Source organism: Lasioglossum baleicum, chromosome 8 (assembly GCF_051020765.1).
Source record: "Lasioglossum baleicum chromosome 8, iyLasBale1, whole genome shotgun sequence".
Taxonomy (NCBI): Eukaryota; Metazoa; Arthropoda; class Insecta; order Hymenoptera; family Halictidae; genus Lasioglossum; species Lasioglossum baleicum.
In genome coordinates this window covers 8,139,882-8,166,542 of record NC_134936.1, presented here as the reverse complement: position 1 = coordinate 8,166,542, position 26,661 = coordinate 8,139,882, and the positions used below count along the sequence as shown (strand labels likewise).

General features: G+C 38.4%; 1 protein-coding gene across 1 annotated transcript in view; it reads right to left on the bottom strand.

Annotated features, from left to right (window-relative positions):
- LOC143211137 (uncharacterized) overlaps positions 1 to 26,661 on the bottom strand; it is a 505,477-nt gene that overhangs the window by 269,535 nt on the left and 209,281 nt on the right. The gene's annotated exons all lie outside the window — the stretch shown is intronic.

Below are 26,661 nucleotides of genomic sequence, written 5' to 3'. Positions count from 1 at the left end.
TGCCTGATAAATTAATTGTTCTAACATGTCAGAAAACATGTTTTGGCACATTGTTTATTAAATTAATTTCTCTAACATGTCAGAAAAAATGTTTTAATATATTGTCTGATAAATTAATTTCTCTAACATATCAGAAAAAATGTTTTGGCACATTGTCTATTAAATTAATTTCTCTAACCTATCAGAAAAAATGTTTTAATATATTGTCTAATAAATTCATTTATTTAACATTGTTAGGAAAAATGTTTTGATATATTGCCTGATAAATTAATTGTTCTAACATATCAGAAAAAATGTTTTGGCACATTGTCTATTAAATTAATTTCTCTAACCTATCAGAAAAAATGTTTTGATATATTGCCCAATAAATTAATTGTTCTAACATGTCAGAAAACATGTTTTGGCACATTGTCCATTAAATTAATTCTCATGAAGAGTATGCGAAAACCACCACTATAGTAGAAGCTCTTCAAAATATTCTCCGCGCGGTGTGTGTCGGTCGTATAACGATCTGACAGTAAAATTCGAAATTACCGGTCGGCAGATTATCCGCGGTTAGTTGTACGATTATGATTAGTTGAATTCATAGATTCCCCGAGCCGTGGATATAACAGTCGACGGCAATCTGTATGGTAATACGACTACCGGTTTTGGGCGGGCTCCATGACTCGGTTCCGTGTACCTATGGAACTCCAATCAGAGCCTTCCCATAATCCAGGGATCTTTGGTAACGAAACCGGCGAGAACCGTAATCCAAGGGTTACTTGCGCTACAGTGATATTTCTTATTTGTTTGTCACGGTAGTGTGTACTGATGCGACCTCCATGTTTTACCTCCTCAGATGCTACCACCATGGACGTTACTACCAATTCATTTTTAGTTTGTCCTAATAAAAATATTTTCTAACCCCTCGTACTACGATTTATTTTACGGTTACAGTGGTTAGATATGTCGTTCGTAAGTTTCTAGAAGAATATTTATAACTATTGTGTATGTTACTTCAATGGCTAGATTTATAAATCATTCACTTATAACATGGAGGTTACTACCAATCCATTTTTAGTTTGTTCTAATAAAAATATTTTATAACTTCTTGTACTACGATTTATTCTACGGTTACAGTGATTAGTAGACTGCGGATCTAAAATAAAACTGTTTTGCATTGATTGTGGGAAGCAGGAATAACATAAAAATTGATTTCATCCCTTAATGACTTCGTTACATCAAAAGCAACAATACAACATTCTTGAATTTTTTACTGTTTTATATTTCATCCAACAAATTTCTTCATAGATGCATAAAGATCTGCAATCTAGTGATTAGATATGTCGGTCATAAGTTTCTGGAAGAAGAATATTTATAACTAGACTGCAGATTTCTATGAAAAATAAAAAATATTTGCATTGATTAAATGAAAATTGTATTCTTCTTTCAATTATCCTATTAAGCTGAAACTAATACATTGATGTCTTCAAATATTTTTAACATGTCCACTGCTTTAAATTGTACGTACCTATTTTTGTCATAAATGCATAAAATCCGGAGTCTATTTATTACTATTGTGTATGTACTCCAATGGCTAGATTTATATAAATCATTCACTTATGAAATGATAATATATAATTAAAATAAGGATGCTATTTTGTAATATTATTTCTCGAAGCATGTTATAATAAAGTTAATAGTTCTAAGTATTACGTGTGTTGCATTTTGATCTATAAGTTGTATTCAAATTTTAACTTTCGATAGTCACAATAATAACTACTGGATAATTAGAGAAAGCATTTTGAAATTTTTTTAAAATTACTATCCAGTACAGCAGTACTGGGCACATTTGCCTCAACCGAGGCAAACCTTGAATCAATTTACTAATTATAAAAGTAGTATACATAGTGGTTTATAATAAAAATATTGATTTTTTGTTTAAATAACTGCAAAATAAAAATTGTCTGAATTAATCGCAAGATACACGAGTTACACAGACATTTCATAATTTAATAATTGTATGTGTACAATGTGTACAAACAGTATTATTAAATTCCTGAAATGTTTTTACTGTTTTGTGCATAAAGTGTGCAATTCATTTACAAAAATTACAGTGTTTATAGTTCGTACACTCTGGGCACAAATTGTTTACACAATTTAAAAACTGAGTAATTTTAAATTATCTCACATTATCTCCGCTATTAAGGAGAAGTATTTCAACCTATTGTAGATTATGAAAGGAAATTTTTTCGCCTTCATGAAACCGTGAGTTCGAAGCATACCACAGGACATGCCTCGGGCTATTGTAAAGGGATTTGAGAGTCGATTGCTGCACATTCTCCCAAGCGAAGGCAAGCACTTGTTGCACTAAATTCTTATGATGTCACTGTTTTCACACAGTATCGAATAAATACAGATTAAAAATTCTATCCATAGTCGATCAACTCTCGAAATACTCATCTTCATTTACATTGTAACACATTGCAATTTAAACAACTTGATTTATGACTACAGATTGGTAACTTTCTTTACCACACATTATTAATCTCGATAATAAATCATTCATTCATGATTGACTGCGTTAATCATTTGCGACGGGAAGCAATTACTACTCAATTTTACTTCGTAATAATATTTATCCACTTTTCTGTAATTTGCACAGTTGATTGAGCATTGTGAATATTGATTTGTGCCCGGTCAACTAAAGAATTTATATTTCATGCTTGTTCAATACATTTTTTAAATATAATCAGCTCTTGCATTATACTATTCATTTTCTATTTGTATTCAACATGAACATTCTTTTGATGATCTTTAATTAAATGTAAAAACTTTATATATAAATATAGTATTGAATTTATATTGTGAATGGATCTGAAAAATTCAATGAAATGCTGATTAATCTAAAATTCAAGCGTTTTTATCAGTTTATACTCAATATACTGTGATAGCTCAATAATTATCTGAATAACTCTATATACAGGGTGTCCCAAATGTGGTGTACTTAATTGAAATGGGAGGTTCCTGAGACCATTCTAAGAGACATTTTCCTTTGCACCAATGTCAACTGCGGCTTTGTTTAGGAGTTATTAACGAAAAACACGGACCAATCAGAGCGCGCCCTGGGCGGCCGCGCCACACCGCACCGACAAGCGAGTGTCGGTGGTACGCCGTGACATCGCAACGAACAAGAGTTTCTCGATTATGTGAATGCTCTCCGATTTCAATGAGCTTTGGATATGTGGTCAAGATCATTATTCTGAACAACATTTCTCTTTAGACTTTTTGGCGATCGGCTTTAGTTTACGAGATTATCGCGAGAAACTTTACTTGTAAATCCATGGGATCGATGTACTACTAGCTCCTATCCGATTTCAATGAGCTTTGGATATGTGGTCAAGACCATTATTCTGAATAACATTTCTCTTTAGACTATTTGGCGGTTGGCTTTAGTTTACGAGATTATCGTAAAAAAAGAGAAGAAGCACAGAAACTGATTGTATTAAAAACTCACGTATTCAGCCGTAAATCCATTTGCTGCTTCGAAATGTGTGTCTTGAAATTTCTCCACACTCACAGTCATTGTTCAAATTTGTCAAAACATAGTTATGCACTAATAATAATTGCCATATCCCTTGTACTGCTGCACAAATCACAACAATCAGGTAATGCAATCACTAGACCGCGGATTTCATGTATTTGTAGCAAACATGAGTAGTTGCATTTTAATACAGTAGAGAGATTAAAATAATTTCAAAACACCATAGTATTATTTTCAACTTCTTAAAATGATCACAGTGAGAATCAAATATCTGACTGGCTCCTGTCCCTTGTAATAGCGGCAGCCAACATTAATGTTGCATAAAGATCCGTAGTCTAGTGATTAGTTTAAATATTACTATCAAAAACACAGCTAATAGCAACCGTTAGCTTTGAATTGACAAGTCTTTGGAGATGTTCTCTCTACCGCGGCTCGAACGACACTGATTTTCCGCAAGATTTTTCTAAAGAATTTAGGGAGGGCATTTAGAGTGTCGAAATTCGAAATGCACGCTGTAGCACGAGAACGACGGGACGGTTGGACGAAAAACAGGATACGAGAAGGACCGCTGGCAATCACATGTTTAGTTTCTCCTGTAGATTGGTACGCAGAGTCGATGGGTAACCGTTCGAAAACGTCGTCTGTCCTTCTTTTAGAAAGTTTCTTAAGGAAGGTATAGGACAATAGGGATGCTACGCTGACCTGACATTTTTACCCCTTGCTGGGTAAAAGGACGGATGACGTTTTCGAACAGTTACCCATCGACTCTGCGTACCAACCTGCAGGAAAAACTAAACATGTGTTTGCCACAAAGCTTACAGCGGTCCTTCTCGCATTCTGTTTTTCGTATAACCGTCCCGTCGTTCTCGTGCTACAGCGTGCACATTCCGAATTTCGACACTCTAAATGCCCTTCCTAAATTCTTTAGAAAAATCTTGAGGAAAATCAGTGTCGTTCGAGCCGCGATAGAGAGAACATCTCCAAAGACTTGTCAATTCAAAGCTAACGGTTGCTATTAGCTGTGTTTTTGATAGTAATATTTAAACTAATCACTAGACTACGGATCTTTATGCAACATTAATGTTGGCTGCCGCTATTACAAGGGACAGGAGCCAGACAGATATTTGATTCTCACTGTGATCATTTTAAGAAGTTGAAAATAATACTATGGTGTTTTGAAATTATTTTAATCTCTCTACTGTCTTAAAATGCACCTACTCATGTTTGCTGCAAATGCATGAAATCCGCAGTCTAGTGATTGCATTACCTGATTGTTGTGATTTGTGCAGCAGTACAAGGGATATGGCAATTACTATTAGTGCATAACTATGTGTTGACAAATGTGAACAGTGATTGTGAGTGTGGAAAACTTTCAAGGCATCTGTGTGAAATAAACATACGAATTATTTATCGATTCGAAAGTGAAAGTGAAATTCTGGATCGTCGACTTGACCGCGCATCCCTTAGGCCTTTTACCACCGGCTGTGCAGTTCGTCGACCTGGCCGTACGTCCCTTAGCTTTCGGTACTGTCGTATACCTGAAGACATCTGTGCAGTTCGTCACCGAGTGACCCAGTGACACACATTTCGAAGCAGCAAATGGATTTACGGCTGAATAAGTGAGGTTTTAATACAATCAGTTTCTGCTTTTTCCCTCGTTCGGGTAAAGTTGCCGTAAGTCGGGTAAAGAGATCCACCCATATGAATTGACAAGTAAAGTTCTTCCGACCGACAAAAACTGTAAAGGGTAATGTTGTTCAGAATCATGGTCTTGACAACATATCCAAGGCTCATCGAAATCGGAGAGGAGATAGTTCAGATAGTACATCGATCGATTTACAATTACAAGTTACTTATCGCGTAAACTAAAGCCGGCCGACAAAAACTGTAAAGGGAAATGTTGTTCAGAATCATGATCTTGACAACATATCCAAAGCTCATCCAAATCGGGGAAGATTCACATAATCTCGAGAAACTCTTGTTCGTTACGGCATCGCGGCGTTACACCGCGCTCGTCTCCCGGCGCGCCGGGCCGAACGTGCCATCGCGCGTCTAGGGCGCGCTCTGATTGGTCCGTGTTTTTCGTTAATAACTCCTAAACAAAGCCGCAGTTGACATTGGTGCAAAGGAAAATGTCTCTTAGAATGGTCTCAGGAACCTCCCATTTCAATTAAGTACACCACATTTGGGACACCCTGTATATATATACTCAATATAATGCATTTATTTTCGATGCTTGTAACAAATACTTAAAATTTTCAACATTAGGTACAACTATTTTTTCAAATCATAATTCATTTTTTCTCTAGGATATTTGTGCATGATACAGCAAAGGAAAAATCAAGGACATTGTCTAAATCGAGTAATTTGTAAAATCATCAAAAAGTTTGTTTCCAAATCAGCCTATTGCAGATTTAGAGACTGAATCTTCCCCTTTACAAAAACTCCTTAAAACACAATTTTTTATAGCCGTTTTATGAAACAAAAATGAGAAACAAGTTTGTGTAAAGCCTTCATCCCATACTATCGCAAAGATGACGGTACACCTAGCGTTCAAATCTTGATAAATCAATTAGAAACAATCGCAGATCAGGTTTTAAGCAATTGTTACAAAGAGGAAGCTTCAATCTTTAAATTTATGGTTGTTGTAGTGACGAGAAAAATGTTTTAATGTTTTTGTGGACGATTCAATTCGTAAAATATTGGACCAAGCAAGTATGTTCAGTTTCCAAGTAGCTGCATTATACAAAAATATTTTAGACAAAAATTAATTGAAAATTGAAAATGAATCCAGGTGTATTTCTGTACTAATTTTTTTAACGAAATTATCACAGTTAAAGATTTTTTGGATATACTGTAGGGTGAACGTACCTATTTATAACTGCGGGTGCACGTTTTACTGCGAAATTTTTCCCAATAACATTAAAATACGTAAAAATAAATATTTTGCTCTGGATAGATGAATACAATTCAATGTCAACCAAAATCGTCAATCATTCTCATATTTTTATAATCTAATTTCATGATAAATTACGAACAATATTAAAATAAAGGGGTAAACTTTACTTTACCGGAATTAAAATTTGTGCCTTTCTCCTATAAATTATGATGTATTTGGTATGTAATCCAGTAGATTTGTACCCGTGGGGGTTGCAGGTCGAAGTTTCGATCCTGTAGGATCAATGGTTCAGGAGTTATGCTTGCTTAAAATTGAGCAATCTGCAGTGTTTTTGACGGGTAAGGGCGCCGCCATATTGGTTTATAGTGACGATCGCGAACCGCTTACCGAGCAGAACCGCTAGATGGCAGCACAGGCACACAGTAATATCGTTAACATAGAAAAAATATCTCAGAAAATGTTGGAGAAGAAATATCGTGGAAAATATTTACAAAAACCTAACCCAGACCTAATCCAGACCAATTAAAACGCAACATCGTGGCCATGTCATCAAAAATTCAAACAACAATTGCAATAATAAATTTTTAAATGTTTTCGGCACAAAACGGTTCGATCGTTCATTACGAATTATAAAGCAACTTTGCTAATTGTCAAACAATATGAACGTTTCGATCCTAGTTTGGATCTTTTTCAAGATTTATTTGAATCGCGTCTGTAAATTAACCATTTTGCGCCGAAAACATTTAAAAATTTATAATCAGCAAATACGATCGATAGAAGAGAAACATATTTAACAACCACAATACCCGCTCTATATTATCAACATCATCGCGTGCCCGTGCCGCTATCTAGCGGTTCTGTTCGGTTCTGCGCGCGATCATCACTGCAAATCAATATGGCGGCGCCCTTGCCTATCAAAAACACTGAGTAATGCTCATCTTTAAGCAACCATAACTCCTGAACTATTAATCCTACAGGATCAAAACTTCGATCTGCAACCGCCCCAAGGACAAATCTACTGGATTACATACCAAATACACAAAAATTTTGAGTTCGGTAAAGTAAAGTTTACCCTAAAGTACGATCGAAGCATGATACCAGTAATTGGTACACTTACACTATTTTAAAGAATCGTTGTGTATCGGAGAACTGCGTCTATTGAATTCACGGAGCAGGAAGTTAACGATCGAAAGAAACAGTGATGGTTTCCGGCGAAACTAACGAAGACATTTCGCGTTGACGGGACAAGCGAAAACAGTCGGAGGAGAAGGAAGGAGAAGGAGACGACAAATCTGAGGCAACCAGGGCCAGAATAAACAGGCGGCCCGTTACGATTTCACGAGAGCTTTCTGCTTATGACGAAGGCACAGTTACGAGTGATATTACAAGTTACAAGACGACCGTGGCGAACCAGCAAGTGCCGAGTGTGACATTAGAAGGACAACGAAAACAGAAAGAAACGGCGATCAAATATTAAATTGGCAATGTCTGCCGGCTCTCCCCTCACAACGACACAGTTGCCCGCTGAGGGTCGACCATAACCCTCGGACATAACCGAGGAAATCACTTGGAAAATCCTCGATGAATTCACAATGAAGTCGCGGTCCGTACAACACGTTCATCCGTCACAACGCCCTCGAGAATTTCTTTTTCTCGCGTCTCGTCGTTTTCCATGCTCTTCCCCGCTGATCTGCCTACTCGTTTTATTGTCTTTGTCTGAAGCAACGTAGCATTTTTCTAATGCGAACGATCTCACACCTATGCTACTTTTAATTTCGCTTCAGCTGGGGGAAATTCGCGATGATGTTTCTCTTGATGTTTAACCCCTCATCTTTCGAATTATTCCATTTCTCTCATCTTTGTCGGGACTGTTTGATTTTATTTTTTGTTTATACCTCTGCTTGCTAGCCATTAGCAATTACATTAACTTATTAAGTCCACACGCGCTGTACATCATATTTCGCGCGCAATTTTGTTCTTTTAATATCAAACTCCATTTTTGCAGAAATTGAAGTATTCGCAGCACTGTGTTGAAACAATTTTTCCCTCAAATTAAAGAGACCTTTTTAATGTAGATTTTTATATGGTATCTAGGATTGTATTGCAATTTTTACGTTACGGCAAAAGTTATTTTATATTTACAGTTTCCACATAATTATAATTTAAATTAAATAAATTGTGAATATTTCTATTTGAAACAGTTATATTAATTTTAATATTACTTTTAATCGACATGTTGTAGCTACTGTGTTTAATTCAAGATCTTTTTGCTAAATAACATCTCGCTTTTATTCACATTCTTTTTGTTATGTTGAATTCAATTGCGATGGTTTCTAAATAAACGTGCTCTCGTTTTGTGTATTAAAATGAAGACTTCATTTATATTCGAACACGACTGCGGAGTAAATATTAATTGCTTTCACGATTATTTCAGAGCTATAACAACGCAATACTCGATAACTAGAGTCGCCTCTCTCGATGAAACTTCTTATTCGACTTTGTGCGTATCGCAACAAAAAATCAGATGGCAGGACAATATTTTTTTTTTATCCACATCGTTTTCCAATACCTCTGAAAGCATCGCAATATTGGGATTGCAACTACTTTCCTGATCGAAATTCGTTCCCTTTTCACAGTTTGACAATACGCAAAAATTCACACTTCGATGATCGTTTAGTTTGGTATTGTGTTCTATCTTATACAGCATCGAAAATGCCAATCGAAAAGGGAGAGCACTCTTTTGTCCTAAAGTGGACGCCATTTATTTCTTTGTGAATTCTTATCCATTTTTTCGATCACGTCAAATGTAAACCTATTAATTCTATTGACAGAAATCGATATGTACTCCCATTAAGGAATTTCATTGTACTGTGCCGAATTTTTATTTTTTTTCGCTTTTTTCCACTCTTGGTGATTCGACAATTTAATCCAATTTTTATCATTACTTCTACGAACAAAATACATATACATACATACAACGACTATAGTGTTACTTGTGTTCAATTTATCTTTACATTTTTTACATTTTCACAGTTTTATTCGATTCAACTTTCTCACAGATTAAATCTTTTTGTTATGTTTCAATTATTTAATACAATGGTTCAGCAATAAGTGCAGTGTTGGGTTGAATTAGGTTGAAAAAGATACTCCCCAAAAATTTTAAGTCGCTAACCCTTTATTTAAGGATATGAGGATGAACACTCTTGACTTTTATCATTTTTTTTCTCGGTTGTTAATTAAGATATTCAAATGAAAATAATCGAACTCAACTTCTTCCATTTCATACATATTTCACAATTGTGCGCAGATCGTTAAGGGTAGGAAAAATTAATTTTTTAAGTTGAGAGTATCTTCAGTTCCCCAGTGTCTGTATCATGCAAAAATATCTTGAACAAAAATAAATGATGATCAGACTGCGGATCTTTATGCATTTATGAAGAAATTGGTTGAGTGAGATATAAAACAGTAAGAGATTTAAAAAATTCAAGTGTGTTGTAATGTTGCTTTTAATGTAACAAGGTCGTTAAGGGATGAAATAAATTTTGATGTTATTCTTGCTTCCCACAATCAATGCAAAACATTTTTATTTTTCATAAAGATCCACAGTCTAATGAAGATCGACAAAAGTAGAGATTTCAAGCTTGAAAATGAGTCCATGTTGTACAATTTTTTTTAACAAAATTGTCAGTTGTAACATGGACAATTTCTCGAGAATGGGAAAGTAGTGTTCAAATATTCTCTGGATTTTCTTTCGATTTTGGATAATATGATTCATAAAAATACCAGAATCACGCGACGAATATGATCGAGCCTGCCCTTTTAAATTTCTCAGCTTTCAGGAATTCTTATTTCAAAGCCGTAATCCATTCAGCATTCTATTCGTCCTACCATTCTCCGCTGTGAAACGTTCTTTCTCCATCATTTTCCATTCTTCCTTCACCCGTTCCTTTTCACTTTCCTTCCCCCAGGAACAACGTCGTTAATCACTGGCTATTTTAATACGATTTCCCTTCGTCCCGGCTGGGATCGAACGCATTATTTTTAGTGGGCGATCACGTGCACCGATTCCGGTGCACCCTTAAAATGCATAACGTCGTTCGGTAATAAGAAAATCCATTTTCGAGTCGGAGGCGTGACGGTGCAGGAAATCGAACGAAATTCTTCATTAACGCGGCCATGATGAAATGCTCGCCGGGGACATTACGAAAATCGAGGAAATCACTTCTTTAAGGAGCTTTCTTGGAATGTCTTCGACGAAGTCACATTTTTCAATTATCGCGAGTGCCAATAAGTAACATTTCTTACTTCAAGTTGATTAATTAATTGTAAGTTACCATAGTAAGTCCATAGAAAAGTTCATAGGAGAAGTCCATTGTAAACTTCATAGGAAAAGTCCCTAGAAAAGTTCAGAAGAGAAGTTCACAGTTCACATCACAGTATAAGTATAGTAAAAGGTTCGTACGATTCTCCTCGAATGATCTTAAAGTTCTCAGTCCTATTTCTCCTGCAATTCGCTACCAAAGCTCGGAAAAGGATAATTTCTTTGGTAACGATAAAAAGGGGGAGCAATCACCAGTTCGGGGCGTAATCCAAAATCTGTGGAACGCCTACCAAATTCGTGATTTCATTTCTCACGCAAGCCTCGTAAGAAGCTGCACAAAGATCACTTGTTCAAAGATTCATCCCCAAAACTGATGTCGCCTTTCCACCGAGTGTGGGCCAGCGTTGCGTCAATTGTCATTGACTGGTTGGTTTGTTTTCCTGATATGAAACAAGACACTTAACTTTCAACCGTACCGAAGTCCCTAACTAATTCGAAGGGCGAAGCATGCCAACAAATAACTCGAAAATGACAATGTTCCACTCGATCGCAGCCGGAACCCAGACACGATGTCTAGACCGGGGGTTCTTATACTAATGTAGTCCGAGGACCCCCTCTTGAACAACATTTTTTTGCGAACCCCATCCCAACTCTAGGCATTTTTCTTCTTCATGTAGGATTTTTATTAAATGAGTTATTTGAATGAAAGCGAAAAGTTGGGGGATGTAAAGTTAATGTCAAAATTGTTTCGCGGACCCCCGGTAAAGGCACCACAGTTTAAGAAGACAATTCTGGACAATTCTAGACAGTTCTAGACAATTCTAGACAAATTGAACTCCATCCAAAAGATGTTACTAGAAAGACGAAAAACGTTGAAAATTGTGAATTGTGATCGTAATTGTTGAACCAGGGACTGCGTTAGAGTTTCGTCGCGTGGAATCACGAAACGTGGAAGTGGCTGCTCATTGACTACCCTCTCGCGCGGACGTGGGTACGCTTTGGTCGGCGGCCGTGTATGAATTAATAGAAGGAAGAATTAGCGGATGAAGGGGTTGGCGGTGAGAGGAGAGAGATTGCAGGAGAGAGAATATAATTCAGCGATGGAGCCGAGGACGGTGCTCGGTGACCGGGGATTAATTTAAATATTGACATGACCCTGCTGCCGGCCACGCTCGACGGAGCGTCGCTAAACGCTCGTTCAATTTGCGCGTCGCCCTTCGTCTCAAGGCATCGGCATAAATCTACAACCGTAAAACATCTCCTAACCGCCCCGTCGCCTCGTAGCTTGCGTTATGCTTCGATGGAAGTACTCTTTCAGGGGGCCATCGTTCGAAGGTTATATAAGTTCCCACGACGCGACGGTTTTCGACCGTTTCGCAGCCTCTCTCGTTCTGCGAATCGTTGAACGAATATATACGCCGATGGAGGCCGAGATTGCCGGTACGTGCGAGGAAAGTTAACCCAGTCCAGGAAAAGAGGGTCGGGGAATTGTCCTATTGACGTTCCGATGTTGTTTTAATATCTTGTCGGAACCAGGTTATGCGAGGAAAATTGGATGGAGAACAGAAGTTTGCCTCTCCTACAGCCTCCAAGCACTTGTTGTTCTTCAGAATCGATCTGGCCGATCGGTGACTCGCTTACCAAATGACTTTCGCATTTTCCTGTACCTACGCCATTCTTCCTGTTACTCCACCGCAATTTTGTAGCAATACTCTTCTTACCGGCTTTTGGTTCGACAAGTTCCTTCCCCTTTTTCTAGGATCATAACTTCTGACTGAATTCGAATTACTTCCCGATTTTGAGGCCATCTGAAAGAACGTTCTTTTAGTTTTAAGAAGAATCGTGATGAGAGCTCTAAGAGTTTCCAGTCCTATGCAAGAATTTCAAGCAATATAGCGTGCGAGGAGCATCATTTCCGTCACTGCTTACTCTTTGCATTCCAGCTAAGGAAATCCGCTGTTCAAGCAACTGAAATCGTTTGTGCGGCACTGGGAGAGAATGCTGTATCTCACAGAACATGCAAAAGGTGGTAAGGTGGAGTGGGATTATTTTTATTATAATATGAACGAAATTTTTCTCTAGCTTGTGTTTGTTAATGTAGTATAAGTTAGTATGAACTATTCGACATAGATGACGCCATGGAATAAAGGTGTTTTCCTCGCTTAAATCAACCAATGCCAAACAGTCGCGTGCGAGGTACACGTACAACTTTGAGGTTACTCTGAACGTGCAATAGTTCACAAGTTATTAATATATTCTGTGTTGTTATTTTAGGTAAGTACAACAAATATTGATGTAGGTTTATATTACATAAATCGTGTTTTCATTGTATTTTTTAAAAATTATTCAGAGAAACACTAGGATGCTCTTGCCCCATAAATATTACTACACGGGGCAAGTTCGTACTATCACGGTGGGGCAAGTTCGTACTATCACGGTGGGGCAAGTCCGTACTATCACGGTGGGGCAAGTCCGTACTATCACAGTGGGGTAAGTCCGTACTATATGGGTAACTATAAAACTAAACAATATAATTTAATGCAATAAGAAGCATTTTGTATGAGGCTTGATAATCATCATTTCCTTGCCCGTAGCACTGGAAACAAGGTTTGAGCATTTTTAACTCTCAGAGACGCACTTGCCCCATTTTCGGGGCAAGTACGTAGTAGTTGACACTTTGTACAACATTTTCACGCAAAATTAGAATCCTACATAATACTAATTCATCAGTAATAACTGTGGCAAGAGTTTGATACCAAGAGCGTTCACTTTTTACATACCAGACTGAAAATACATCAGTTTAAAGTTCAACTTTGCAAAAACTAGTGCGCACTTACCCCACTCCACCTTACCAAAGATTTAAAGCCGGAAAATTTTTATTTGGAAGATGACGATCGTTCAAGTGCATCGGGAAAGTTCGATGACGATGAGTTAGAGGAATTGCTCAATAAAAATCCGACCCAGACCCAGAAAGAATTGGCAGAAAGAATGGGAGTTACCAGATAAGATTTTATTACATTTTATGTAATACATTTTATGTGATAAAATCTTGAATTTGGAAAAAAGGGGAAAGAACTTATTTGCACACCTGATATTATATTACCATAACTAGACTGCGAATCTTTATGCGTTTATAGTAAAATTGAGTAGATGAAATACCAAATTGTTGAAATATTGAAAAAATTGAAGATATCAATATATGATTTCTCCTCTCTTAAAATTATTAAGGGAAGAAATAACATTTGATTTGGTTTCTATGTCTTGTAATCGAAGCAGACAATTTTCATTTTTCATAAAGATCCGCAGTCTTCATCCCTTATTTCACAACTTTTTACCCTTCGTTTGAAAATCGTATAATAACTTTCTACTCTTCTTCTGAATTAAATTCGTTACTAATTTTATTAGGTGTATGCAAAAGTTTTAGACGTTTTTCAATTTTCTTTTATCTATACAAGACGAATACAAGTATAGACTATTGGCAGTAAACGGACAGCAAATGTATAAAGAATTGTTTGAAAAGATTGTGCACTTACTACCCCAAAAGTTACATAATGTATACAGGGTAGGAATTTACGACAGGTCACCTGCATAACTCTAAAATGCATCAGACCAAACTTACTTGGCATCGAGAGGCTCATAACCTGATGGTACTACTTTTTTGATAGATAAAGATCTAATAATTTATAATATATGGCCGAACTGTAATAGTTTATAATCTATGGCTGTTGCCAAGACATTCAAGACAAGGCATGTTGCAAGCAACACGCACATTTAATAAACAACTTTCATAAAAATTTCTACAGTGGTGTCAAGGAGATATGAATGTGTGTGTTTCACGACGAATAGAATGCCCTATTATGAAGGTCGTTCAAGGTCACTCAAGGTTAACAGCAATAAAATAAATTATCTGAAAGCACTCTTCACATTTTATGCACTTGTGAAATATCAAAAGAAATGAGCAGTACATTAAAATTATTAATGCAAGAAAGAAATTCCTACTCGATCTCTGCAGCACGCAATTAACGCAAACAACTTTGATTTTGAAAAAAGATCCACTGCCGTCTAACAGGCGAGTATTTCAATGGATCCAGCTGTCACAAAGTGGTCAGAAGCGAGTTAATTGAAAAATAATAGAGTCACCGTGATTCATTAAGGTTGCGCAAGTGATTTTACCACTTCAAAGTCGAATGCAAATTATCGTAGACGGAAATTGTGCTCTGAAACGACGAGAAGTCGGTCGTCCCGGCGCCACGGCGCGCTGCGACAAAATTCTCGACCGATCCAGAAGTGGTTATTCCTATAACTTAGTTCCCCTAAAACACGGTAGGTCGGGGTTACCCTCAATAAGACCAAAAACGGGGTGCCTGAGGGTCGGGTCTGCGGGTGTGTACCGCTTACAAAATTAAGCCACGGGGAGAGGATAGGCTAGGCGTCCCGGAACGAGGGAGAAAAGATGATCCCCGAAGGATTGAATCGACTTCTGAAACGTTGGGAAAAGACAGAACTTCGGAAAAGAGAAAGGGAATCGGGGAAACGCTGCCGGCAGAGCAAGAAGATTGCGGAGTACGATCGAAGAATAAAACCAAATAGCCGGGAGAATGCGCACGGGAAAAGTGTAATAGAAAACGAAAGGAGAATGGTCCAAGAATGGGAGTGAGGGAAACAAAAAGTTTAAGATAATCAGACTGTGGGTAAAAGGGAAAATATATACTTTTGGAACAGCGAGAAAAGAGAACGCGCCAAAGTACATGAAGATAAAACAAACACAGATCAAACTTTCTTGATGTAAGTGTCGTTAAAACAGGAAATAGTTTAAAAAAGCTACTTGGTCAGGTAAATATGTAAATATCTACTCATTTCATCCATTGCAACATAAATTTGGTTTAATTAAAGGTTTAGTGGATAGAGCTATTTTACTCGCTGATCCTGAATATCGGTCCAACAACTTAGTGTTGATTAAAAAAGTATTAAAGCAAAACGGTTACCCGGATAGATTTACGTCAAACATCATCAAAGAACGTATTGTTGAATTATATCATCCTCTGGCAGTTGAAAAACGAAAAGAGGATAGATTCAGAAGAACCGGTCCAATCAATTGGAAAAATACTGTTGTTATACCATATGTTGAAAACATCTCCAACGACATAAAACGGATTTTTCGAAAAGCAGGAATTCATACAATCTTCAGAATTCCAAACTATTTAAAGACCTTATTACCACCCATTAAAGATAAATTACCACTTTTGGAAAGTTGCGATATTATTTACTCTATACCTTTCTTGGGATGTAATCAATGTATAGGACAAACGTCCAGAAATTTAAAAACTCGCATCATAGAACATAAACGTATTGTTGCGAAGGCTTCGGCGTGGTCTTGCCGGAGAACACATAATAATAATAAACGAAACTATAACTTTATTAAATGTACAATAGAAGGAGAACAATCGATAATGTGTGCTTTCGTCTCAATCACTCGAGAGGATCTAACATCTCTCTTCTTCTTATCAACAAACTCGTTGTCCGGATACCGCAATATCGATCTGACAGGCGACTTCACTCGATCTCTGTGATAACTTCAGAATATCACAGGGGAAAGGCAACTTCATCGTAACATTACTCCCCCCTTCGAAGAAAGCGGGCGTCCCGTCCGCGACTAGGTTCACCTCTGTAGATGTTTCAACCTTCACGCTTCTAATTAACCAGCATCTTCAATACGTAGTCGTTAACCTTTTCACGTCAGAATGACAGCTCCCTGACATATCAACCACTGTCTGAAAAGTCAATAACCGAAAACTTAAGTGATTTACCCTGGTGGCCTCAGTCAGACAGTAAACGTCCCGACATTTGTCCTCTGTCTCAGGGGAAAAACCACCCAAAAAACCCTGAGCAGGACGTTGATAGGAGGAATTAATAATTCTTTAATGAAGCTACTCCGCCCAATCCTCGCCACTCCTCTTGACTCTTGTACCTTGAATACTCCTTTCTTGATGTCTTCTCGGGTACCAGAACAAAGTTACCCCCGTCTTCTTTTGATGAAACGTCCTCTTCTTAAGCGAAAAGTGTCGAAGTTCCTTTCCTTTGCCTCATAAATTCAAGCATTGTAACGTGCGAGTCTATTTACATGAACAATCTTTGGCTTCGCTTTAGGTGAGCGAATTATACGAAAGATTAATTCATTTAACCGATCCTTTATTACATACGGTCCTTCCCAATCAGATTGGAGTTTCGGACACCGGCCTCTTGTACGCCGTGGATTGAATAACCATACCTTGTCTCCCGTTTTAAATGAAACTGAATTCGCGTGAACATCATACCAAGACTTCATTTTGTCACTACTAATCTTCATCCGTTGACGCACAAAATCATGGATTTTCAAGATCTTAGCCCTCGTTTCTTCGATGTAAGTTCCTTCATCCTTCTTCTCAGAAGCGTAGTTACTTCCTCTCAAGAGATCTAAAGGAAGTCGTAATTCTCGACCCATGAGAACCATTGCCGGAGTATTTCTGGTTACCTCATGTTGAGACGTCCGATATGCCAGAAGGAACGTCGGTATCCATTCATCCCAGTCTTTTTGATGTTCTGAAACAAACTGTGTAAGATACTGCAATAAAGTTCGAATCATCCTTTCAACGAGTCCATCCGATTGGGGATGTAGGGGCGTCGTCCTTGTCTTTTTTAATTCCAAGCATCCTCATCAATTCCTTGAAAACATTAGATTCGAAATTCCGACCCTGATCTGAATGCAGTTCCAGTGGTACACCATGACGGCTTATTATATCCGTTAAAAGGGTCTTTGCTATGGTTGTTGCTCTTTGATTCGGAAGCGGAACCACTTCCGGCCACTTCGAGAAATAATCTACGACGACAAGGGCATATTTGTTTCCGGTCGTAGATTTTGGTAGAGGTCCTACAATATCCAGTGCAATTCGTTCAAAAGGGGCTCCAACATTGTAAATCTTCAAAGCGCCCTTCCCTTTCTCTCTAGGGCCCTTCTTCGCCACACAGCTTTCACAACGACGGCACCATTCCTCAACTTCCCGACGATGATCAGGCCAGAAAAACCTTTGCCGAATCTTAGCAAGTGTTTTGCGAATTCCGAAATGTCCTCCCCATGGGGCGTTATGACACTCCCGTAACACTTCTTCGATTTTGCATCTAGGGACGATTAATAACAGAACTGCTTCTTTCCCGTCTGTGGATTCCCACCTCCGGAAAAGCAAACCTTTTCTTACTTCAAGAGAATCCCAAATCTTCCAGTAAAACTTTGTCACTGGAGAAAAATGAAGAAACTTCCTGCCAATCTGGCTTATTTTGCTCAATTACTCTTTGTAATATGAAATTAATTTCTCCGTCGTCCTCTTGTGCTCTCTTCCATTCTTCTGAACCGGCATCTTCACAGATCGACCTGTAAACGTGTTCTTCCTTGTTACATATTTCTTCTCTCAACTCTCTCTTTTCAAGGCGATGACAATATTTGCACTGCGAAACCTCGCATGGTCTTCTTGACAGACTGTCTGCATTTATATGCAACTTTCCTTCCCTATGTTTAATTTCGAAATCGTACTGTTGCAGTCTTTCTATCCAACGAGCCATTTGTCCTTCTGGATTCCTAAACGACAGTAACCATCTGAGCGCAGCATGGTCAGTCCTCACTAAAAATTTTCGACCATACAGATAGTGGTGAAAATGTTCAATAGACTTGATTATTGCCAAAAGTTCTCTTCTAGTCACGCAGTAATTCCTCTCAGCTTTTCCTAGCATTTTCGAGAAATACGCAATAACTTTCTCCTCTTGATCTTGAACCTGCGAGAGAACAGCTCCAATGGCAAAATTCGACGCATCAGTATCTAAAATGAAATCTGCATCTACCAAAGGGTAAGCCAGTATCGGAGATTCAGAGAGTCGTTGTTTCAACCACTCAAACACCTCCTGGCATTCTTCTGACCATCCAAAGGTAACTTTCTCTTCCGTCAGACGATGTAGTGGCCTAGCGATGGCAGAAAAATCCCTGACGAACTTCCTATAGTACGTACAGAGCCCAAGAAAACTTCTTAGTTCCGTTTTATTCTTCGGGACCGGCCATTCCTGGATTGCCTTTATCTTCTCCGGATCCGTTTTTATTCCGCATTCGGAAACGATGTGTCCAAGGTAACGCACCTCTTTACAGAAGAAATTGCATTTCTTCGGGTTCACTAACAGTTTAGCTTGACGCAGGCGTACGAAAACAATCTTCAGATTTTCTATGTTCTCATCGAAACTTCGCCCGTAAACAATTATATCGTCCAAATACACCAAGCAGATTTTTCCGCAAAGGCCTTTTAATACCGTATCCATAAGTCGTTCAAACGTGGCAGGGGCATTGCAAAGTCCGAAGGGCATCACTTTGAATTGCCAGAGTCCTTTACCCACGCAGAACGCGGTCTTCTCACGGTCCCTTTCATGCAACATAATCTGCCAATAACCACTTTGCAGATCTATCGTTGAAAACCAAGACGATTCAGCTAGGGCATCTAGCGTGTCTTCAATTCGCGGTAATGGGTAAGAATCTTTTTTCGTGACATCATTAAGCCGGCGATAGTCCACACAAAATCTAGTGCTTCCATCCTTCTTCTTCACAAGAACGATAGGAGAGGACCATGGACTTTTCGACTCTTCGATTACTCCTTGCCTTTCCATCTTTGCGAGTAACTCTTCAACCTCGTCTCGTCGGTGGAAAGGAAGGCGACGTGGTGCCTGTTTGATTGGTACACAATCTCCTGTATCAATTCTATGTTGGACAACGTCACAACTTCCAACATGTTCAGGATTTTCTGCAAACACATCCTGAAATTCATGTGCTATTTCTGCAAACGCCATCTTCCGCGGCGGAGATAAGACGGTAGAGCAACGCTGGAAAAGATCTTTTAAATGCTTCGGCACAAGTGAAACCACCTTTTCCTCCTCCGGAGTAACTTCTTTCTTCTTCGCCAATAAAGTTACTTCTGCCTTATTTTTCATCCCTCGACCAATAAAGCTGACCTCCTCCTTCCCAGCTATTTGTAATTTTCCTGCCAAATAATCGAGCCCACACGCGTGTCTCTGGAGAAATTCATTTCCCAAAATACACTCCTCCGCCATATTAATTACGAAGAAATCTTCCTCCGATTCAAAACTGTTAATTTTAACCAGACATCTGCACCTGTCTTGAATCGGTAAATTCTCTCCAGAAATGGACACAATTTTCATTTCCGGAAGTCCCTCCGCCGCGCCAAGCTTACTTTTGGGACTGAACTTATTTGTCCCTAAAAGATTCACACTCGATCCTGTGTCAATTACTATCGAAGTCAATTCTCCATCGATGAATCCCTCGATGGCCGTACAATTCTTCTTCAAGTAAGTCTTCAGCACGACGGGGGTAGAAGAAGAAGAAGTCACAGTCTCCCCCTCTACTGTGACTTCTTTGCGTTTCCCATCTTCTGCGTTTGCCTCTTCGGACAATCCTTCTGAAAGTGTCCAGGCTGCCGACAACTCCAACACTCCCTGGGTCGATCTTCTCTATTACTGTTAATATTCGTTGTATTCCGATTCACGAAACTCGACCTCTGCTGGTAGCTCCTGTTCGGACGAAACGCCTCCTCCGGTCTTCGATCGCTCTCCCGTTCTCTCCAACTCCGTCCAGGGATAATTCGTTCCGGAAAATAATAAGGTTTGTAGCGATCGTTTCGGTTTTTATATGAGGTTTCAGTAATGGACTCAACAGCTTCAATCTCTAGGGCTCTAATAACCGTTGCCCTCAGAGATGTAAAACCACCGAGTCTCAATATTCGCTTGATCTCCTCGTTGGCCAATGCTGCTACAAATTGAGAGGCCGCGAGTTTGTCCCTACTTTCGAAAGGGCATTCGTCAAATGCAGCTTGAGCAAGCCTCTCAATTTCTGCCGCCAATTCAGAAATCGACTCCCCTTTCCGTTGCCTGTAATTTTGAAACTTCACATAACTTAAATTTCGAAAATTTTTTATCCCATAACGGAACTCTAATGCCGAAACTATCGTCTGGAAGTCATTTTGTTTATCCACAGAAAGAGAAGTCAACACTCCTCGAGCAGGGCCCTCCAAAGATGCAACTAAGGCCAAAGCTTTCCTCGGTTCATCCCATCTATTCGCGCGAGCTATCGTGTCAAACTGAATCCGATATTCTTCCCACGAAGCTTTACCGTCGAATTTAGGCGGTTTCACGGTATATCCTAACTCTGAAACACTACGAAACCCGCCCACCGTATCGCGCGGAGGATCCTGCTGCGAAAGCGGAAGAACCGGAAACGTAGACCCGTTAAGAACAGATATATTTTCATTTTGAGGTTCACGGTTCTCGGTAGAGTTAATTAATCGCGGCTGTACAAGCGTGTGTAGATTTTGCGAGAGCACCTGACACTGAGCCTCCAGGATCCCGAAACGTCCTTCCAAGGCAGCTTCCCTCGCAGCTTGAGCGGCCCTGTTTGCTGCTTCCGTCTCTTCAAACCGGGTCCTCTCCTGTTCCCATCTCTGTTCTGAGATCTTCTGCTGCTCTTGAAACTGCCCCGAAATGTTCCTCTGGAGGGCTTCGAAAAGCGTCTGCAACATCATCGCTTCTACTCCCGAAGTGGATGTTGTTGCGGTGCTATCTCCCGTAATCCCACTTCTGACACCAATGTTGCGAAGGCTTCGGCGTGGTCTTGCCGGAGAACACATAATAATAATAAACGAAACTATAACTTTATTAAATGTACAATAGAAGGAGAACAATCGATAATGTGTGCTTTCGTCTCAATCACTCGAGAGGATCTAACATCTCTCTTCTTCTTATCAACAAACTCGTTGTCCGGATACCGCAATATCGATCTGACAGGCGACTTCACTCGATCTCTGTGATAACTTCAGAATATCACAGGGGAAAGGCAACTTCATCGTAACAGTATTATTTTCTTACCTCCACCACAACATACAGCTTTGATGAAATATTCACTTGAAATGGATCATAGATTTGATTCTGAAAATGTCAAAATCTTAGACAAAGAAAAAGATTTACAACAAAGGCTGTTATTGGAAACCATTCATATGATTAAACAGCACAGCGTTAACCTTAGGTACGAAACACCTAACATACATGAATATTACGCAACATTACTGAATCAGTAATGTCTTATGATGAATTTTCCAATAAACCTTGTTATTTTTCTCACATACAATCGTATGTTATTGATTCCAAAAAAAGTAGAATGTCAATAACGATTTACCAATATGGTATATTGGTAAGAGTGGATTTAAGAACATATTATGAATTTTCAAAACTGCCGTTCATCGATTGGCATAACCTAGATCGAGTTCAAACATGCACGGTACATCAGTATCTTGACAACAAGCATGTCCGACACACGTAACACACGTGCCACATAATTTTTATATACTTAATTTTCTCCAAAGCAAGTGAGTTTGCCTTTATGAACAATATATTTTTTACATCAAATCACTCGATAACAACAGTTCACCAAATAAATTCTGTTTTTCAACATGTTTCATAACACATTTATTTTACAGACGCAATTTCAAAATACTAATCTTGAAAAAGATCCAAACTTGGGATCGAAACGTTGATGATCTTTGAATAAATTAGCAAAAGTGCTTTGATTGTTATAAAGGATCGAACCGTAGCGCCGAAAACATTCAAAGATTTACAGATCAAACTATTAGAGTCACGGTATGAAAAATGTATTTATAGTGAACCCAAAATTTGGCGATTTTAAATTGTGATAACTTCATCAAAATAAATAGTACAACCAAGCGGTGGATGTACAAAGTATTCGTACACCTTTTAAATACGAATAACTCTTTCAAAATTGAACCCAACAGCTGAAGTATTTTTGAGACATTAGAAGAATTAGTTTAATAGCTAATGTGTAAATAATTTTTTTAAATTGTTATTGCAAGCAATTGCGAGATGATAACATTTTATTAGAATATATATTTATGCCGTCCCATTAGTTCGAATAATAAAAATTCTACTCTATTTGCATCGAATACAGTGGAACTCAGACAAACCTTTGTTCAAGATCTTCCACTTACTTATTCACATCGATTTATTCTTTTTGAATAATATTTATCAATTCTGAAACCCTACATATTATAACAAGAGCAAAAGGTGAGTGGAAGAATTTGTCAGTGAATTGAAAAAAGAATTGATGAAGAAAACAGAGAAACATGCTTATAATACCAAAAAAATATTAAACACATTCATGAAATTGGGAACAATCAAAATTTTAAATAAATATTCGAGTTTCTAAATTATGTTTGTAAAAATCATTGATTGTTTTCTTTTAATCTACAAATTTTTGTTATATGTGTCACAAATGCATGCAAAACCATGGTTTACTAAGAATCCATTGCGATATTAAACAAGTTATAGAGATAAAGTCAAACAAAATTTAATATAACCAATTTAAAAACTACATAAAATTCATCGATTGCTTCCTTGCCTTTTACAAATTCTTAATATACGTGCCGCAAATGCATAAACAACAGTAGCCCGCTAGTAAATGAATAAAGAAAACTTATTAAAATAGAGTCTACCAACAATCCACTGCGATATCAATCGAATTAGAAAAATTGGAAACAAACAAAATTTACAATAGATATTCCAGTTTCTAAATTACTCGTGTTTTTTAAATTCGTCTATAACTTCGTACAGTGGAGGGTGCTACATCGATTTCGTTTTTTAAACGTGGCTGTCGGGGCATCCTGATCAGAGTTTCCGGGGTCTCCACTTTGTCTTTGTCTCCGAACAAAACGATCGGACACTTCGAACTCGTCGTCCCCATAGTAATTCCATATGGGCACGCGCAACTTCTGCCAATCGAGTTCCGGTCGACCCTCGAATCGAATTACGTCCCGGTGCGACCGTAGTTTTTCCGCTCGCGCATTTATTTACCGGGGGGTATACTCGTCTCTGGTCGAGACGAATTCCGGACACGAGCAAAAACCCGTGGAAAAATGTCGCCCCAGCTCGAGAACATTAATTTGTCCATTACTTTGCATATTGGCCTACCGAGCACGGAGCTCAGGAGAAAAATGCTCGGAGAGAGAGAGAGAGAGAGAGAGAGACAGAGAGAGAGAGGAGAGAGAGAGAGAGCTCTTTAAAGTAGAGTAAAGAAGCCGAGGATGAACAGAAGAATGTTTCCTCTGTCGGCTGATGAACTCCAGACAGTTCAAAGAGGTGCTTATACTGTGCAATTTGTACTTACTTAGCTACCAAGTGTGTTATACCTACAGGGTGGTCGATAAATCCTTCACTTTCAGTCGAAATAAACGTAAACTGCATTATTCTTCCCAAAGAAGCTTTAACAAAATTACGAGGAACGTTTAATTTATAGCGGATTTTTATGCATTCATGAGAAAAAGTCTTTGTACAAGGTATCTCAAAAGTTACTAGACCATCTCAAATTCGAATTTGTTTGTAAAAGAATAAATATGAATTTTGGAAACCTAAAAATGTTATTCCATTCTAGTGAGTTTTAGACACAATTCAGTACATTCTTTAAAACAGATTAATATTTTCAAGATTGATTTAAGCAGCTTGAGCTTTCTGATATTATATTAGAAGAATTAATTTACTAGCTAATGTACAGGATGGTCCACAAGTCACTAGACCATTTCAAATTAGAATTTGTTTGTAAAATGTGAATTTCTCAAACATGAAAATGCTGTTTCATTTTTAAATGGTCTAGTGAGTTTTCGACTATTCAGTACATCCTTTAAAACAAAATAATTTCATGAACATTGGTTTAAGCAACTTTCTAATATTATATTAGAAGACTTAATTTACTAGCTAATGTACAGGATGCTCCAGAAATGACTCGTAAAAGAATAAATGTAAATTTTTAAATACTTTGTGATATATTTTCCGCATTGAAAATGTGAATACTCGATTTGTCCAACCGAATAATTTCTGCCGGGGGCAACGTTTTTATTAAAATATTGCGAGGAGACTATGCAAAAATTGACTAACGACAAAGCTTTATTAAGAGACAATCGGAGATGAAAGAGTGCATCTGTACATAACGAAAGGGAATGTAAATAGAGGCACGCGTGCGTGTATGTACGTGTTCTTAACTAAACTGTGTTCCACGTTCTTGTTGCCCTCAGGATAGCAACGCGATTAGCTCAACACCGACGACTACAAGATAAGTTGAGGCACAGGAAATTAGAAGATAACTTACTAAAACTGCTTTCCGATCGATTCTTGTCAGCCTGGGGCTATTTGTGACGAGGCAGTTTTGCTCGAAAAAGGGACGGCTATTACGCGTCATTTCGTTCGAAATGGCTTTCAGGAGGTTCTACCGAAACATATAATTATAAATATTTCTGCAGTCTGAACTTGCTATGTCTTGATTAAGTTTTTACCATTTCACTGGGAGCAATCGCCGAAACTAGAATTTAGTTCGTCCCCTTTAACTGGATTTCGTGTCGCGCGACTGACTATGTAAAATTGCGAGAATTTGAATATAAAGCTCTGCGCACTGTCCATTGCAGCCATCAGACTTTTATTTGAAACGTTTGTTATTTACGTTCGGGCTCGAATAATTTTTTGGCTGGGATGGTGTTCGAGCTCTAAAAATGCTTTTTAGACAGATCAATTGTTCGTAAACAATTCACCTCTGAAAATGACAATTTTGTTAGACGTTATTTGGTAATATGTGATTAGTACATTGCTTCTGACAATTTTCAAAAAATGCTAGGATATAAAGTACGACAGAATTTAATACGATTTTAATTTATTTCAGATCTGAAAAGGCTACTGCCACTTAATAAGTTACTGCCGGAAAATAAGATTATATTTAATTCGAATTTCATAAAATTTGTCTACAAAAATTGCAAATTGAATATATAAGAATATAATTTTAAACACTTTGAGCACTAGCTTCCTAGTCTTCATTAACCCTTAATAATAGGGCACATACTTCCAATTTCTCTTTAAACCTACTGTAAGATTTTTGTTGATAAATAGCACAATTTATAATCAGGGAATAATCAGGGAATTAATTTACATTTGTAGCATAAAAAACTGTACCTAACCCAGATCTATTGTAACATCTTTGTTGATAAATAGCACAATTATAGTAGACGAACATAAAAATGTTCTTGACATAAAAAAAACTATGCATTGACATTATAAACTGCATTGAATATTACAGAAAATTTTGGTTATCGACATGAGGGTTAAACAAGCCTGCCATAATCGAGGATAAAGCGAACAATCATCTCGGCAAAAGCAGCACGTGTCGACCCAGCTGTTCAACAGTCCATCACCTTGCCGTCACAATGACACACTTACATGCCCCTTCTTTCGCGGTCAATCATTCCGGCAGGAAACCATTCCGGATTCGAACCGCCATCATCCACCCTTAATCCCGTCAAAGCTGCGGAAGCATTCGCGACCCGTAGCCGGACAGCTCACCTAATTAACCGAACGCCAAAACTCGTTGCCAAAAATCGACTGGTCTCTTCAATCCCGGTCATCTATCGGCAGGAAAAATCGTTTAGGTCGATCAACCCTTCCGCAATCGGGACGGGTTCGAGTGGAAGGGTGTGGGGGTGGTAGCTAGGTGTCTGGTGGCGGGGGAGGGATGCACGAATTTTTGGAAAACTGCCGCCGCTACGTGCAACTTGTACAGACTATTTTAGCCAGCTGCGTTCGGTTCAATGTTGTACCGCGTCTATTGATCGAAGCTCAGAGAAGCATAGAGTTACAGGCCACTGGCGTCGATCCCCTCCACCCCTTCGGCAACCACCACCCCCGCACTCCCACGCAGTCATTCTGTCATTCTCTCTCCGGGGATCGTTGCCCCGCTCCCCTTTCAACCTCTCCTCCTCGGCCTACTCTATCTCTCTATACGTTTCTCTGTTT